We start from the raw sequence: 17,300 nt of genomic DNA on the forward strand, positions 1-17,300 counted from the left end.
ATGCTAGGCCCGAGCAAGGAAGAAAGCAAAACTTTGCTGAAAATCTGCTTACAGATGCTTCTTAAATTTAGGAAACTACATTTTGCAAAAACTGAATTAAAGTAATATCAAGCTCCATACTTCTGAGAGTCTCATCTACTGCAGTGTAAGGCCGTTAGCCTGCACTATTTACCTTAATAAGTTTACTTTATAGTAGAATAAACAGGTGAAATCAATACTCTTCTGCAGTGTCAATTTTGCTTATGGCTCTTCATGACCACGTAGATGCCGAATGCCCTCCCTTCTCACCAAATAAAAATGCCTGTATGTAGAAGGTGAGACACTTGGCTCTCACAGAATCATGCTTTGATTTTAATTTTAGAATAAATCTAATAGAGTACTACCCATACCTCAGAAACCTCATCTAATTACGTAACATTTTGACCTGTTACTTCTGAGCTGTTGCATTGTGTGGCCCAATTTCCTGTCCTTCCATCCCTGCCTTTCACTTTGGTGAGGCAGTTAGCCCCTTGGAAACCAGTTTCGCATGCAAAGTATGTAGATAAAATCACTGATTTCAGACCATGCTAGAGTCCACCCTAAGCCATTGGGCAAGCATTTTGTGCAGTGGTATTTTATTAGAAGTGTTTGACTTTTTCCCTTTGTATGCACCCAGAGCATCCCCCTCCAAGAGATTGCATGGGAAGATCCAGTGGGTAGGCACTAGGCAGAGCATCTAGCGCTCATGAGTAGATGGGAAGGAGTTAAATGGGAAGGGAATGCTAAACATTGGCACTAAAATTGCTTTTGGCATGTAAATACCATACTTTTCCTGACATAAATATTTTCGGAATAGGCCATTAGAGTTCAGGTATATAAAACCCTGCTTTTACTGGAAATTTTAATGTTGTAGTAAACCTAGAGATTTATAGTGAAAAATTGATGTCTGTTATCTCATTTTTATCTTTTTAACCAGCAGTTTTATAAATGCTATATCTTTGATCTGGGTTTTTCCATCTAGAGACTAAGCTATATACCCTAATAGGAAAGTCATTTTTAAACAGCTTCCCACACTGAACAAGCACGGTATTGTGGATCTGGCACGGAGATGTAACATGCCATTACCGCAGATATAGAACAATCTATTCAACTATTTCCAGTGAGAGGAAGAGAAACCTTTTTATCACCAAGAGTAACCCTCTGGTAATAATGTGGCTTTAGGAGGGGATCCTGAAATTTGTTTCCAAAGCTGTTTCCTCAGGGCACTGCACCTCAGGCTACCCAGTGGGGTCCAGTCTGGGGGGCAGGAGGGGCTCAGTCCTTCACCTGTCACCAGGCGTCTCTGTCAAGTCCTCTCCTGCCTTTGTCTCCCTCAGAGCAGCTGAGTCACTTCCTGGGTTTAAATCTTGGCTTCAAAACCTTCCCCCCCCCCCCCCCCCCCTTCCTCAATGTACAATGGATTCTCTGTGGAGTGGGGAGGGATGCTGCACAGGGAGACGCGAGGTGGAAACACAATGTACTCTGAGGTCTGCCGTTTCACAGGACAACCTGGAAATAAACTTTTGCCCTGTTACAAAGGCAAAATAGAAGTTAGAAAATATTAGCTGCAGAAGTACACCACACAACAGCATCTATTTTTTTATTATTTTTTAATTTTATTTTCCTCCCTCCTCGTTGCCTGGGGGTGATTGCTCTGGCAGTTGAAGAGGTGCCATGAGCAGCAGGAGTTGGGATGGGATCGGGTGTCAGCAGGGTTGGGAGAGGAAGAGTGTGAACTGAGAGAGCGAGATGGGCTTTTGCATGCAATCAAGAATTGCCCCATAAAGCAGCGTGTCATTCAGTGAAACTGTGAAACTTGGCAGATAGAGCTGATTTGTTTCTTTCACAAAATATCAAGTTACAGTCATAGTGTGTTCTGTCTTGCCCAGGTTGGAGGGAAAAAGATTTTCAGGTTTCCGTTGGGGGAAAAAAATGAATGCTCCAGGTCCTTCCTCTGCCCCATGTCCTAGTCTCTTTTACAACATCTCTTCTCAGAAATAAAGGTTAAAACCTCAGGAAATTTACTTGGGGTTTTGGTCGTTTGTTTTTTTTTTTTTTTTTTAATTAATTCTCAGAAAGTGGGTATAAAAATTAAGTTTAGTTGACTCTCTTATCACTTGATCTGGGTAAACCTGAAAAAGGGCTGGCATTGATCCTGACCATATCCCACATTATTGGTAAGATTTTTGTTGAGTGGGTTAACTTCAGTGAGCCTTGGGTTCCCGCCAGTAAGGAGTACACAGCAACTCCTTGAATCAACAAACATGCACTGAAGAGAAGCCACCTTAAAATCTCCAAGGTGGTTCATATCAGCATGCCCATGTAAATCAGCATAGAGGAGGGGGAAAAAAGGCATTAAAACCTGAAATAATTCAAGCCAAAGAAAAAGGTACAGAATGGAAAATACTTAACTGGTAAGAGGATTATATTGACCTCTTCAAAACAGCTCCTTGGGGCCAGGCAGCCCTTTCAACGCATAAAGCAGAGGCTGGATTTGTTGACACATCAATGAGAAAGTGTGCTTCCTGAGCCTGCTTTACACATGGGGTCAAATCAGCCACGGCTAGAGGTTCCCAGCCAGGCAGGTGGCAGAATGAGCTGTTCAGACACTACTGTTTAAAGGACTGGTAGCAACTTCAGGAAAGGGAGTGTGTTTGAGCCCTAAGGAGAGCTTCCCTGGAGGGATGCAATGCACACCTGCCCTGTGCAAGTTGGGAGTTAATGCTTAACGCTCCTGTGGCCACAGACTGCGGCGCATCCCTGGGAGGCGCTGGGGCTGGGACCGCTCGGTGCCTGGCAGTATGCAGCCCACAGGTGTCCAGAAACAGCAAAGTGGGGGAGTGGGTCTTGGTTGGATGGTTTTTGTCTGGTGGAAAGAGCATAAATGTGTGAGAGAGCCAAGGAGAACTGCAAGTTTAAGTCATTAAATGTACAAATGAAAAAAAAGAAAAAAGCCAAGAAGAGAAAGCTTTTTACAAAATATAAAATTATGTTAAAGCAGCAAGACGGCACAACATAAGGAATGTTTGGTACATGTTATTGAAACTGAAAAATCAGAGTATGGAATGAATTATAATTTAGCATAATCCATAATTTTGCAGCTTTCATTTTGAATTATTTATCTTATATGATTTGATTAAAGATAAAACTGGCTGACAAGATCTCTAACATCTCTGCATGTCTTAATGACAAATGAAAAAACTCCACATTATAACTTCACCATTTTAAAATTTTTATTTGTATTTTTTCTATGTAGCTCCCTTTTATTTTTAAAGCATACTTCAGCAACACAATTGTGTACACACGATTCCATAACCCATCAGGCTTCAGTGTTGCCTCAGTACCTCTGATTCAGTAAATCAGATCATAGGCAGCATGCTGTCATATAATAAGGTGTCTGATCCTTATTACCAGTTTGTTGATGCACAGACTCCTTCAAATTGACCATTGCAACACATGGTTTCCCCTGAAACTAGCTGTGATAATTAGCGTGGCTCTAATGAGACAGAATGTCACTGATCTTGTGCTGAACTGTCGAGTATCGACGCTACGGATGGGAACTGTCAAAGCTTGCCATCTGTGACAGAGCTTGGCATATTCCATTTGCAAGGTAGAGCATGCTCAATAGACTGTTTTTAAACAAATGGTCCATTTCTTGATTAGGGCTCTGTGTTCTGTTACTGTGGAAGACTTTATATCGTAGTTAAACTTTTTGCTTTTTTTCCCCCCTTTTTATCTGCTGAGGTAAGCTCATTAGGAAATGAAAATGTTATTGATTCTGTTGGATTTTTGGGGAGACGTGGGGAGGAGATGATCACATATTTCTTCTTCTTCCTTCCCCCAGTTATGTTAATGTAGTTGTTCTAAGGCTAGCAGTCCTACAAGCCTTTTATCTGATTTTTTTAAGCATTGAGGGATAGGCATGGCATAGTTTTGAAGTATAGAGGAACAAAAATTAAGAAGTCTCAGGTGACGTGCAGCAGGAGCACGTGCACCTGGGATGAAAGATAGAATCAGTCAGGAGAGTCAGGCACCCAGGCTCCCGGGACTGGCCCTGCAAAATGCCATGCAAAAAGTCCAGCGCTGCTTATCATTCCAAAATATGCTTTGTTGCTTTTTATTTCCTCCTTCTCTGGCAGACCACACAGGGCTTGTTCTGAAGAACATTTTCACTAATCTGATCAGGCAGCCAAATACGCCGGGAAAACTGCTTTAATGATCCCACTAATTACCTCAAGTCAATATGAACTGTATTATTAGACTGAGGGAAAATATTCCATTAGGTCTCCCCCTTGGGAGTTTCTCCGCTTTGTGATGTCACCGAAGCCTTCGCCCTCTCGCTTGTAATTAATTTTATTTACACACGCAGGCACGCACAAGGTCACACCTGCACAACCGGAGCTGGCCAGGGAGCTAGTGGCACTCAGGCTTAATCAGATCTGTCATAATTACCATTCTGCATGTTTCTGACACACGCTGTGAAATATTTCAATTTAACTGCCGCTACCAGCACAACCAGATGTAGTGTGAGTGTGGCTGCATTGGAAATATTATTCCTCAGGATAAACTCTCTCCTCCTCCTTTTTCCTCCCACCCCCTCTCCCTTTTACAGCTAATGTGGCACAGAAGCTGATGTATCCTGTAAATCTTGAATGCAGCGCTAGATTGATAACAGCAGATTAGACAGTTTAACCACAAACAGCTTGTTCATTTTTCACAAATGAAAACCACATGTGGTGTAACTAAAATTTCAGGCTCTTTTTTTTTTTTTCCCTCCTCTTTGGTTGTTGTTTCCTTTTGTGTGTGTGTTAAGGTCTGCCTTTTACTGTAAAGGGGTGAAATAAAAGAGTAAACATATAGAGGGTAGATACACTGCTGTCTTCAGAGATTGTTTCTCCCTGACCTTTATTAAAAACCTTCATTACTTTGGCAAAGAAATCAGATACCGCATGGGGGTTTGTCACTCACTCTGAGACTTCCTAATCTCTGGATTTTATGCCCATTTATTAATGAAGTCATCCTACTGTGCTGGTTTTTGAAATAACATGCCAGCAAACACCTTGCTTTAAGAAGAGCTTCTAATGAAAAAGGTAGTCTTCACTGCTACCTAGATTTAGCAGAAATAAAATTTTATGCCAAAGTTTTTCACCATGGATTTTGTCTTTTTGCTAACTCTTCCCTCTACCTCTTGCTTTGGGGAAAAGATTCTTTTTAAAAAAGTGTTCAGAATTTTGGCAAATGGAAAATTGATTATTTTTTTATTAAAACATTCCGGTACTTCTTATGAAAACAGATTATGAAAAGTGAAACTACATGTTGTCTGTAAATTGTTTTGCTTTTTTTCATCATCTTTCCCCAATTAAACAGCCTTCCATACTTGATGATTTTTTTTAAACCATGTACTCTTTAGTAGACCACTGTTGGCTACTTTTTCTACACAAAGAAAAAATTAATGCAATTTTGATAGAAAATTTTAATTATAAGATTCTAAAACAATTCTTACAGCAAGGAAAAAAAAAAAATCAGTGTGCAGAAAGCAACTGAGCAGATTCCCCAAAAGCTGTTGCAGGTATTGTCAGGTGGGAGGACTCGTGTAGTGCATCAGATAGAAATTCATCAAATCTGTAATAAGACTTCCAGGAGAGGTTTAAAAAAAAAAAAGTAGCTTTAGTAAGAGATTGTTTTATCCATTGCCAGTGATTTGTGATGCAGCGGCAATATCGAAAGCGCAGGAGACAGGAAGCTAAGATAGCGTTCAAAGTTGGTCAGAAGAAGGTGGGCAGGACAGATTTTGAAAGCCACTGAAGTCATGGTTTGTAGCAGAAAATTTGTCTGTGTAGATGGCCTCCCAGGCTGCTACAGAGAGGATTAAAGACCCATACTTGTATACCACTTGGCCAGCAGTTACTGCATTACTAGCTCCCCAGAGCTCAGCTGGAGTAGGTCGGTGCGGGTGTACCTTCTGTGTCCCTCATCACATGGCAGTGCCATCTCCCTTAGCGACTCCCCCAGTGGCCATGCAGACCCCAAACAAAGAGAAAATCTTGTCCTAGAGATAGAGCCAAAGCCCTGGAGGTTCTGTGGCTGCAAATGTCTCAAAAATGAGCTGAACTAAGATGAAGAGGAGAGCAGGAAGGGCTCATGTTGGATGAGAAAATGAAATGAACTGTCAAGATTTTTGCAAGGCTCTCGAAATACAGCTCTCATTTCTTTGCAAAGCCATTCAAAAAATGTCATGCAATTGGGAAGCACTGGATTGCCAAAAGAAAAAAGCGTGGCATCCTCTCCCACCTCCGTTGAGTCTTTTATTTTTAGGGTTTTTTTCCTTAGGTAGAGTTGTTTCGGTTCCTACACTCCAGATGCATGAATCAGCTCTTCCCCAGGCAGCACCTGCTGTCTGCCTGACAAGAGGTGCTGTTTCTGGCAGGATGGATTTTCTTAATCTCTCTTCCTACTTTCTATACCCTCACCTTCTGTTTTGTTTTCCTCTCACCACCTTCCCTTATTCCTCTCATTATGGATCTCTTTTTAGTCTTTCTTTGACTTTTTTCCACCCCTTCCTGTCCTTTATACACCCTCACCATCCACTCTCACTCCATCTGCCTCTTTCTCCTGCTCTACCACTGTCCCCTGGCCGCTGGAGTCCCATCCCAGGCACATCCCCCCACACACCATCCCTTTGTACAAATATCCCCTTGTGCATGGGGCACAGTGTGGGCACCCCATGCCTTTGGTCTTCACTGGGCTGGTCACCAGCACTACTGGCTTTGTGGATGAGGCATCATTCCTTTCCCTGTGTGGTGACGGATTTAGCCAGGAATAGAGCCATACTCTTGATTTCTCTGGTTGCTCATGCCTGCTGTAGGCAGATCACTTATTCAGGAGGCTTTTGAAGATTGAGTATATCAGTGTTTTAACTATTAAAAAAAAGGAGGAAAGTTTGAGTGAGCTGTATGAGAGTTAAAGACAGACATAAACGAAAACAAAGCTGTGGTGGCTGAGGCGAGGAGGAGGCTGAGGAGTTAGCGAGCAGCCTGTGGTTCCCGGCTGTGGGGGAAGCAGGGTACCAAGTAAACAGCGCAGAAAACAAAAGCAAGCTCAACCCGTAACTAAACAGGAAATGACAGGGTAAAATTCCTGCTGAAAAAATGAGAGCTGCCAAACACATAACTGCAAAGTATAAAGGCATCTTGTGCAAACACAAATATACAGTAACAGTCCGAGAACCAATTTATTAAAGGAGTGACAAATTACAAATCAGGTGAAGGGCTGCTGGGCAAAGGCAGGAGTGAGAAATAATAGATATGTGTTTTCTCCCTTAATGTTAAACTGGGTAATTCAAAACACATAACACCTGAAAGAATGTTACAGAATTTCTAGGTGGAAGGTGAGAAAGATGATGTTCTGTTCCAGAGAATTTTTAATTTCACTGTTCCTAACAATTTCTCATTGCCTCTATTTTTTTTACTTTCTTCAAATTTAGCTTCTAAGTCAAACTTCAGATGTTTGGTTGTGAATTACCTCAGACTGTTGGCATCTACTGAATAGTCTAGGGCAGGCATGCAGCTAGTTAAGTGAGGAAAAATTCCGATTTGCAAATATTTATCTGATATCAAATCTGCCAGATTCTATCTGTTATTCTATCTATTTCATTTTTATTCCTGTGCAGTATCATATTCTCTTACTTCAGGATGGCATTTGAGAAACATATGAAAATAGTTTTCAGGATCATTGTAAAGCGAAGATATTTGGATTGAATAGTCCTTAGCAGAATTCCCCAAAGTTTTGGACCCCAACTAAGCAAGACTTTCACACATATCCATTAACATCTGGTGCTTAGCATCTCTAGTACATACAGCATGCAAGAGAAAGCTCTACTGATATAGGAACTTTCTACTGTTTATGTAAAAGCAGTTATTTAAGGGGAAAAAAGCTAAGAGGGTTTTAAATGAGATTCTTTTTATTTTTGCTTTGGAGCAGCCAGTTTGCTTTACCTCTGAGAAATCATTTGCTACTCTCATTTATTACAAGGAGAGAGACTAACAGGATTGATATTTTTCACCTGAGGAACAGGATGGGAAGGATCATGGCAGGAAGAAGTGTTCTTGCTCCGTGCAGCCCCTCATTTAAGGGCAGAAGGTAGTGCCAAAACTGCTGCCTGGAAATATGACTAGGGCTGAGATTCAGGTGGGCTGGCACTTTTCTTGGCCAGCAAGGAAAATTTTAACACTAAGAACTGCTGTCTAGGAACTTCTCCCCTGTGGTTGTTCTTGACCCCATCGTGACAGCAAACTATCTGGAAACACTCTGGTGTTGGTTCCTACCCAGGAGTGAGAAACCTGATGTCTCCAGCTTCCCTTTTGATCCAGCTTTCCTATTGTTCCTAAAGCTACAGGTTTTTTAGCTTTCTGAGGGCTTCACTGCCTTTCTTTTTCCATGGGTCAGACAGACACTTCTGGCTGCTCCCTACTCATTTGCTGAGAGGCATCTATCTCTCACAGATACGGATTTTAAAGATTTTTTTTTTAACTGCTTTGAGATAATGGATGTTATTAATTTTCTGACTATTTCTGTGGTTAAAAAAATCTGCAGGAAAGTCAGAGAAAAGTTTCTTTTCAATTTACTTAAGACTCCCCTCACCCTTGACATTATCGGAGCATTAAGTGTTCTTCACTGTAAAACTGAGAGCTACAGAATTAAGCTGAACTGCAAGAGACCAGAAATTTTCCCAGAATATTTAAATGTCTAATTGAAATCTATATGAAAACTTTTATTTAAGCTGTGAAAATGTGAAGGGATGTCTGAGAACATATTTGAGCTGTGTATGTTTTGGAATGATGTCACTTGTTCGAACATCTTGTCAGCAGAACTGAATTTACAATGACGTCCAAATATCTGTGAGCCTGTTATTCCTCAATGTGTGGAAGATCTTCCACTGATCCAAAGTGAATTCTAGAAAGAAAAAAACATGTGACAAGAAGCCACAAAATTAAATTACTCAGTCTGGGAAATTATAATATATAAAAAAAAGTATCTAACAACACGATAGGCACACATATAAGTAATTACAGAAGTGACGCTTTGCCCCTATGGCATTTTTACTGGAGGTCTTTCCCCCAAAGCAAATGTTAAATCTCTGTAAGCAACTTAATAGCAAACATTTGCTGTTCACTTGTAAACTGATAGTAGTAAAGAAGATTTTTAAAATTGCCAAGCTCTTTCTATTAAAGACACTAACTAAACTGCAGATATAGCTGCCATACAAAATTGATTGCATGTTTAAGAATAGATAAATGTGGGCTGTTAAGGGTCATGGTTGGATTTAGGATTGTATTTACTTTCAAGGGACACATTGGTATTGCGATGAAATCAGTATTTCTATCTACTTAAATAAAAGATAAAGGGCCATATATTGCCAGTCACCCTCTGTGAAACCCACTGACCCATTTCATATGACCGTATTATAAAAAGTAATGTACCAAACTAAGTGACTTATGTAATAATTAGCAGGTGTTTTTTCTTGTGTAGTTTGGGGTTTTTTTATTGTTAAGTCCATTTTTGTCAGACGTTATCTTGCAATTACAATAACAGTTGAATTGTATGTGTGCAAGAGGAAGGATCCAGAGCAGAAGAGGGCAAAGTAAAGCTTCGCCCCTTATTTTTTTTTGCATCTATTACTTTTCCCCCTTCTTTTTACATATGAATGTAGTTGCATTTTATGTAAGATTCTCAAAGGCGTCCACATTGTTGTTTTGATTAGGGCATATGCTTATCTATCATTGCTAGGCAATTGAAGGCAATACTGTAAGAAACATACATTTGAACAAGGGAAAGACAAGGTGAAGGAAGCTGAGAGCAGAGAAACTAAGCTTGGGAGAAGCTCTTCGTTTAGATTATTGAATTCTCTCTGTACTCAACTAAAAAGTAAGGATACTTATGTTTTCAGTCAGCTTTAGAGTTACAGGTTAGGTTTTTTATTTCCATGAGCTGGTGGTATGTCTCCAGTACTCATACACAGGGAACACACCAACCAGTTTTGTTACAGCCTCAGACCTTAATCCAGCAAGTTTTTTGGAAACACTGACTTTTAGCCACTCACCGTGGCTCCGGGTAGAAGCAGATGTCCAATATGACAGACAAGACTGTCGGAGCAGAGCAACAGCTCTCCAGATCATTTTGCTTCTATACTTGTTTGTTGCTTGTCATTGAATTTTAGAGATTGCTTTAGCAAGTTTCTTTTTCTTATTTATTTGTTTAGATGTTTACAGTAAGAGACATGTATTTAACTTCTAAATGCTACAGCTAGAGAGAAGAAAAGGCAGAGGGATGAAGAGATGTTAGGAATCCTTTTCCCCTAAAATACCACCAAAAAATTGTGGTGAAATAGTATCAGTACCACTGCTAGCTATTTGGTCATTTGTTTTTCACCACCCAGAGAAAGGTGGAGATAACATCCAGACAGATGGTGTAGCTGAATAATGGGTAGGATAAGAAAGTTGAGGAAATGGCATAATCTGTTTCAGTATTCTTCAAAGGAAGTTTTTTCCTGCTAGTGAAGTTTACCTTTCTTCTGAAAAGCCCTATGAGGTTGTGGGGTTTTCAGTTTGTTTGTTTTGCTAAATCTCATCTATGATGATGGCAGATACAGATTTATTTAAAATTCACATCTGGCTTCCCTTTTCAACGTTCTAGTAATGAAAGCCAATAAAATAGATAAACCAGAAATATATGGAGATAAAGGTTTCAAACTTTGTCTGATTTAGGGGAATGCTCAAAGGCAAAGCCTGAAACTTAAGGCTGATTAGTGTAAATAAAATACTAAGGCAACCATCTTTCTGGGGACACTTACTATCACTTTAGGCCACATATCAAGATCTCTATCCATCTTCTGGAATTAGCTGAAAACCAGCTTTTGCTTCTTGAATTAAGAATAGACATTTTTTTCTGAAAAATAGGGAAATCTCAAAGTATTGAACATTCACTGCAGTTTTTAAAATTTAAAAAGCATGTACCTCACAGAAGGAAGTCAGTGCTTATCATTTCTTGAAAATATAAGCTAAAATTAAAAGACTTTCACTAACAAATGTGTTGGTCAATATCAAAAACTGCTAAGTCTTGTAGATTATTCGGTTTTGTAAGTTTTTATAAAAATACCAGTTTAATAAACTTCAGTTCTTCTGTGAAGCATTCAGGTCTATTCAGCTTTGCACAGGAGATAGCCTGGACACTTAATGAATTTTAGGAAAGATAAACCTGCAGTCAGGAAATTTCAGAAGAACATCTAAGTCTAAAAAGGACTGTTCTCACCATCTAGGCTTGTTCCCATGGCTGAACCCACAAGTATTTCGCGCAGAAAGAAGTCAAATTTAAGTGATCTCACCCTGAAAATGAGTTTTGAATCAAATGCTCTGTTCTTACCCTGTGGTGGGTGGTGCCTGTTATATTTTTTCGGATAATACAAATGTAACACAAGTGGCTTTTCCCAGATAAACTAAAGCAGCATCCATTGTTACTTATTTGTTGTATTTGTTTGTGCTAAAGTGACGTTTGCTAATTTTTGCTTCTCAGCGCCATATGCATGAGTTTACTGATTCAGATCTCCCTGAATTTTTGATCCTATTGAACACTCTGAGAAATCTCAGTTGAAGGATTTAATGCATTTTCCAATCAATATGTAGGGGAAATTTGGCCTTATCAATTTAAATGCTGGAGATCCTTTCATTGCATTATGGAAGAATCTTCTCTAAGCAGAGATTATTCTTAAGAACTTCATAACATTTAAAGGTTAATATGTTAGGTAAAGAACAATATCTTAAGACAAACATTTTTATTACAGGACATGAAGGGATAGTTCTGATTAAATTACATGATTATTTGAATGGGAAAGAAGACAAAGTGCATCATTTCTTGCCCTCAACTTTAATGCCTTTAATCAAATAATGACCTTCTGGAAATAGTTAATTTTAAGCATTTGGAAAGATCAATACCACTTTGCCACCAAAAAATGGCCCAGATGATGAAATTTGATGTATTTAAAGTACCATTTCACCCTTTTAACCTAGTAAATAATTTAAAATGCTTTCAGTACTCCTTTGCTACCATTATGTATCTCGCTCAAAGTATTATGACTTTTCCAAAAGCAACCTCTCTGTGCAATGTGCAGCTTACAAGTTTAATACTAAAGACTAAGACTGTATGCATATATGGCAGTGGCTATGTTGGCCCTTTTTCTTCCCCTCTATATTTGGATTCTGTTTTGAAAAGAAATAGAAATAGCTAAGGTGAACACAGTCATTTGGAACAATCATGAGATTGTAAAGCAAGTTGGATTGCTTTTGAAGGGGAAAAAGTCAATATTTAAAGTTTAGTCCTTGCGTTCTTTTCCTTTGTTTTGTCTATAAGCTTTCCTGTTAAAGGTGAAGGATTTGGATTGCTCAGACAATTAAGAGCCCATTTTACCAAGTGTAATTTCATATCTGTGTTCTATAAACTGGAGTGCCTTCAGCATTGTAAATAAAAAAAAAATTGCCCTCTATTAGCGTGTTTGTGGGCAGATTAAAAACAGTCTTCATTAGCATAAGTAACACTTACAGATTCTTTTAAAAGTAGGAAATTATTTGTTGAATGATAAATTGCTAGCTTTCTAGTTAGTTGCTGAAAATGTACTCATTCAAAATGCCTACTTTAGTTTAGTCTACAATACTCAATTTTTTTTAGTTAGAAGTACAGTTTAATGGATTATGTACTTAGTCTTTGTTCACAGTAGATGCTTAAATGCAATTCACACTTTCTGCTAAAATGTTTATATCAAATACCTCCCTATTTAGACTCATTTCTTTTAACACCATATATTTTTATTATACTATATGCCCCAGAGAATGATACAAAATAATCTTAGATATACTATACAAAAGAAAAACTGATGATATCTTAGCATTGATACTCTAAAATGTTTTGCCTTCTTAGATTCAAATTACAGCCTTTCTAAAAAATGCTGAAGTCTTTGTTATTCTGTAAGAAATATTCATCATTTGCCAAATTAGTACCACTGTAACAAATTGACCAAACATGTTCAATTGCTCTACCTTGAAACCTTTTCTTCCCAGACTAGATATGTTTGTTGCTGATTTGGAAAGCTTTGGCCAGAGAACATTTTTCATGATTGTAATGTTATCCTCTTTGATCTAATTAGGGTAGGTATTTACACCTTAAGTGTATTTTTTTTTCTTTTAATAAGAAAGATACCAGAATGCAAGAATAGTTTGTTAGAAACCATGTGACAGAGCAGAGGGTTTTATTTATACACTGCACAGGTCAGAATAAAATAGCATTTGGATCTATAGATAAAATGCATAGTGCTTTCTTTAAAATAAGCATGCTCATGGGTATTGCAGAGCCCAAGTTTTGGCAGTTATCCTCTTTGCGCTTTTCATGCAATAGTTTGGCAGTTCGGCTTTCACAGGTTTTTTTCCTCTAATGTCTTGTGTTTCTTTACTAAATCCCTATCAGAAAACCAGACAGAAGACTCTTATTTATTTTAAATATCTTAGGTTTAGCATCTTTTTTTTTTTCACCATTTTCTTGCTTACTGTAGCAAGACCTTTGCAGATGGTACTTGGTTACTTGAAAGTGCATAACAGTATTTTCTTTGTAGCAGATGGATTTAAGACTTTTAGTTCCCAATAAATGTAGGTTTACAATACATAACTTTACAGGATTTGTGTTGTATATAACAGGTTTGAACATATTATCTCAGAATTCATCTGCATGGCATTTTCAGCTTATCCAGGGCCCATGCCAGTATTTTAAGTAATAGGGAGCGCATAGTGATTGATAGCAGCTAAAGGCGTGATTTTGAATAGAAACAAAGGTTTTAGAACAGAAGGTGTCAAATTAAACTTTGTCAGTTTGAAAAGTAGTAACATCCTGAAAGTTCTCCAAACATATTTACATGTGGCTAATGTTTATATTTTGCTTTGTACTCTCTTTATATTCAGTGTAATGTTGCCTGGCAAATTTACTCTGTTTTAAAATCAAGGTTGTTCCCAATGTCATTGCAGAGTTTTTGGGGGGTTTGCCTTGCTGCATAAATGTATCTGCTTCATTATTTTAAGTCTGTTTTTTTAACAGTGTAGTATATATGCTGTATAAACCGGCTGTGATCTAATCTGAGTTATAAATATTTCCTTATTATTTTGTGGTCATTTCCACTTCCTGTAAGACGATAAAGTCAGGGGGAAAAAAACAAAAAAACAAAAAAACCCACCAAACAGCAAAAAAACAACCAGTCACTCAAGCCCTCCTTCAGAACAAATTGTTTGAACTAGGCAGAATTTGCTCTAGACTTAAAAAAGCATAAGAGGAGAAAAATCAGCCCTGTTGCATTCACTTGTAAATTCAACTGCATTATCTGCAGCAGTTCATACCTTTTTACATCAAATGGAAACAAAAACTTCAAATTTTCTAGAACTTAAAATTCACCATTAGAAAAGTTTGGATGATTACTTTTCCTAAATTTTATAAAAACTTTTCATACATTCTCCTTTAACTTTTATGAATGAGTTTTATTTCATATACAGATTTCTGAACTTGAAACTAAGTGAAATACTTATCATTTTGTTTGCTTGTTTTGAACCAAAAGAAAGAGCATTGGTGTAAAGTCCTTAGTCTCTTAACAAAGAAAACCCCTACAGCCTCTCTTACTGTCCATTCACTATCTTTTCTGAGAACATTGGTGAGATCAACTTTCATAAATATGTTCAGAAATAAGCAGTGAAGACCAAAAAATTGTTTCTATCTGTGTAATTATAGAAGAATTCAGTTGGTTGTTTCCATATTGTCCATCATATGTTTCATGAGAGTGTATCTGCTTCTTTACAAGTGTGACAAACCCAGTGGAATAGAGATATTTTGGTAGAATAGCAATACATTCTGTGTACCCTGTCAGAAGTATGTGTCTTCAGTATCTCAAAATTGCTGCTTCCCTGAAAGGCTAGAAGGGACCTGCTTCAAGTTAAAATTAATCAAATAATTTTAGATAAGAAGTTTAAAGTATTATTTCAGTGCAAAAGTTAACAGAAAAATACTGGAAGTACAATGTTAGCCATCAGTAATTAGTAAAAATAAGGTCTGATCTAGTAAATATAGAAACAGAAAGGACAATGAGGGGAGAAGGTATTTCTTAGTTAACAAAAGCTGTTGTTGTGTAGCATGTTTAATCAGTGTAAAATGTGATTGCCTAGGAGTTTTTTACTATTGGACATTTTTTAATTATAAAGAGTTTCTACTGTCTTCTTTCAAAAAACCCCAAAAACCTGTGATGCACGTGCTCAGCAGACAAAATATGTGCAGCTTCTGAATGCATGGTGCAATTTCCTTTCCAGTCTGTCTGTATGCCTTAGAGAGGTGTCATGGGAGGGACAGGTTGTCTTTTTTTTTTTTTTTAATTTTATGAAACTGTCATGATAGTCAGCTCTGCTCTTTATTTCACCACCATTAGAAAGAGGACCAACAGTTCCAGTGTGAAGCAGTGAAGATTGTAGACAACCAAAGGAAAATTTTTGTGCTCTGGCAGGGGCTGGTTTATGGGTTGCTTTTTTTTAAAGAATTTTGTAACTGCTTTTCAGTTAAAATATCTAGATTGGTTTCTCTTCATCATCTTCCCTCCTCCATCCCCAACAAGCTACCCCTACTTTCTGATTGCACCTTTTTTAACTTACTGCAGAAAACTAATACTACTGTTGAGCATAAGCTGGCGTGTATACCCATGAGTAACATGTTGATTTTGTTAGGAGCATGGAGAGCTTCCATATTACCCTGCTAACATACTCCAGTGAGATTCCACAGACCCTTGCTACTGTTTTGAGAGCCTGCCATATGATTCCAGCTGGGACAGCTCTATATGAAGGCATTTGGCCATGTTTCCCAGCCACCTTACTGGAGGAATACCCATTAGCCCCCTTAGTGCATGGTCAAGGAATGGGGTGCACTCCATCCCTGGGCTGCAGGGGAGCCCTTCTGCTGCTACCATTCTCTGCCCTCTCCCCTCCCGCCCTAGCACACCTTGTGAGCAGCTGGCAGATTTTGGCCCCATTTAAATTTTTGCTTTCTCGGCTTTGCTACCACCATCTCTACAACATTTGTCATTTTGATTGTTTCTCAGGGGCATTTTCTCCTCTGTCATTTGTTCAGTTTTCCACTTATATCTAAGCGAATATACTTCGAATTTTTATACACACCTCACTAAAAATTTTTGTATACAATATGAATGCATTAAGATTGTTTACTTTCACCTCTTCCTGTCGAGGCAATATTTTTACACTGCATTTATTAACGGCTAGCTAAAGATATGTATGAATGTGTTCAAGAAAATACATATCTATATTGTGTCTATGTATCTATTGTATCTATTAGTAATCTAGTCTGGATAAACCATTAATCTACTACCAGTACACATAAAAAGGATCTAAAAGCTTCTGTACATTTATATTATTTGTTGATTCAATAAAATGTCACATTATCTTTCCTACAGCATTAAGAAATAAAATTGCATGGACCTAGTTTTGAAAACAGATCCTTGAAGCTAAAAGGAAGGAAATATGCATGTTTTATACATGTAATATTATGTTTCTAAATTTTAATATACCAGAAAATTTCTGCTGATGCACACTGTCCTAGCTAGAGGGTTTGCGCTTTTCTTTTCAAACTACCAATGCACAGTTAAGAAAAAAATCCTCAATTAAATTTTCGAGAAGACGTAAGGAAACATTAAATTTTCAAGATTAACTCATATGTCTCTTTCAGAAGCAAATTAGGAACTGCTACAGTTCTTGCAGGGGATTCTGTAGCCTTCATATTATGTATTCCAAAGCCACATCTGAGTTAGAGTAGGTAAGCTCTTGGGCACATTGCTGTCCTGTGATGTGGAAGTGGTATAAGGGGTGTATCAGAAGCTTGAGCACATCTTGCTCCCCTCCAAGCCCTGGTAATACTGTATGTAAAACTGAGAGAATGGTTTTTTTCCGGGTCTATGAGGACAATCTGGAAACAGAGTCATGTATCACTTGAAATAAGTTCACCTACAGAGACACCTTTACTTGTAGCAGAAATGAAGAAGTTCTTACTTGGCTGCATCCGGTCAAAGGATTCCAGTCTTTTGAATGGATGTTAGGGAGCTCCTGTACCGCTGTGATTTATTTTAGGCAGTCAAGGCAGATATCTGAAGTACTTTCTTGTTTTGAGTAGTAGTACCAGGAATGTAAAAATTGCTCAGCAGACAATCT

At 38.2% G+C, this 17,300-nt stretch overlaps 1 protein-coding gene across 8 annotated transcripts in view; it reads left to right on the plus strand.

Annotated features, from left to right (window-relative positions):
* SATB1 (SATB homeobox 1) overlaps positions 1-17,300 on the plus strand; it is a 92,285-nt gene that overhangs the window by 69,567 nt on the left and 5,418 nt on the right. The gene's annotated exons all lie outside the window — the stretch shown is intronic.

This window comes from Manacus candei, unplaced genomic scaffold, assembly GCF_025592945.1.
Source record: "Manacus candei isolate 608988 ecotype Guabito, Panama unplaced genomic scaffold, ASM2559294v1 h1tg000072l, whole genome shotgun sequence".
Taxonomy (NCBI): domain Eukaryota; kingdom Metazoa; phylum Chordata; class Aves; order Passeriformes; family Pipridae; genus Manacus; species Manacus candei.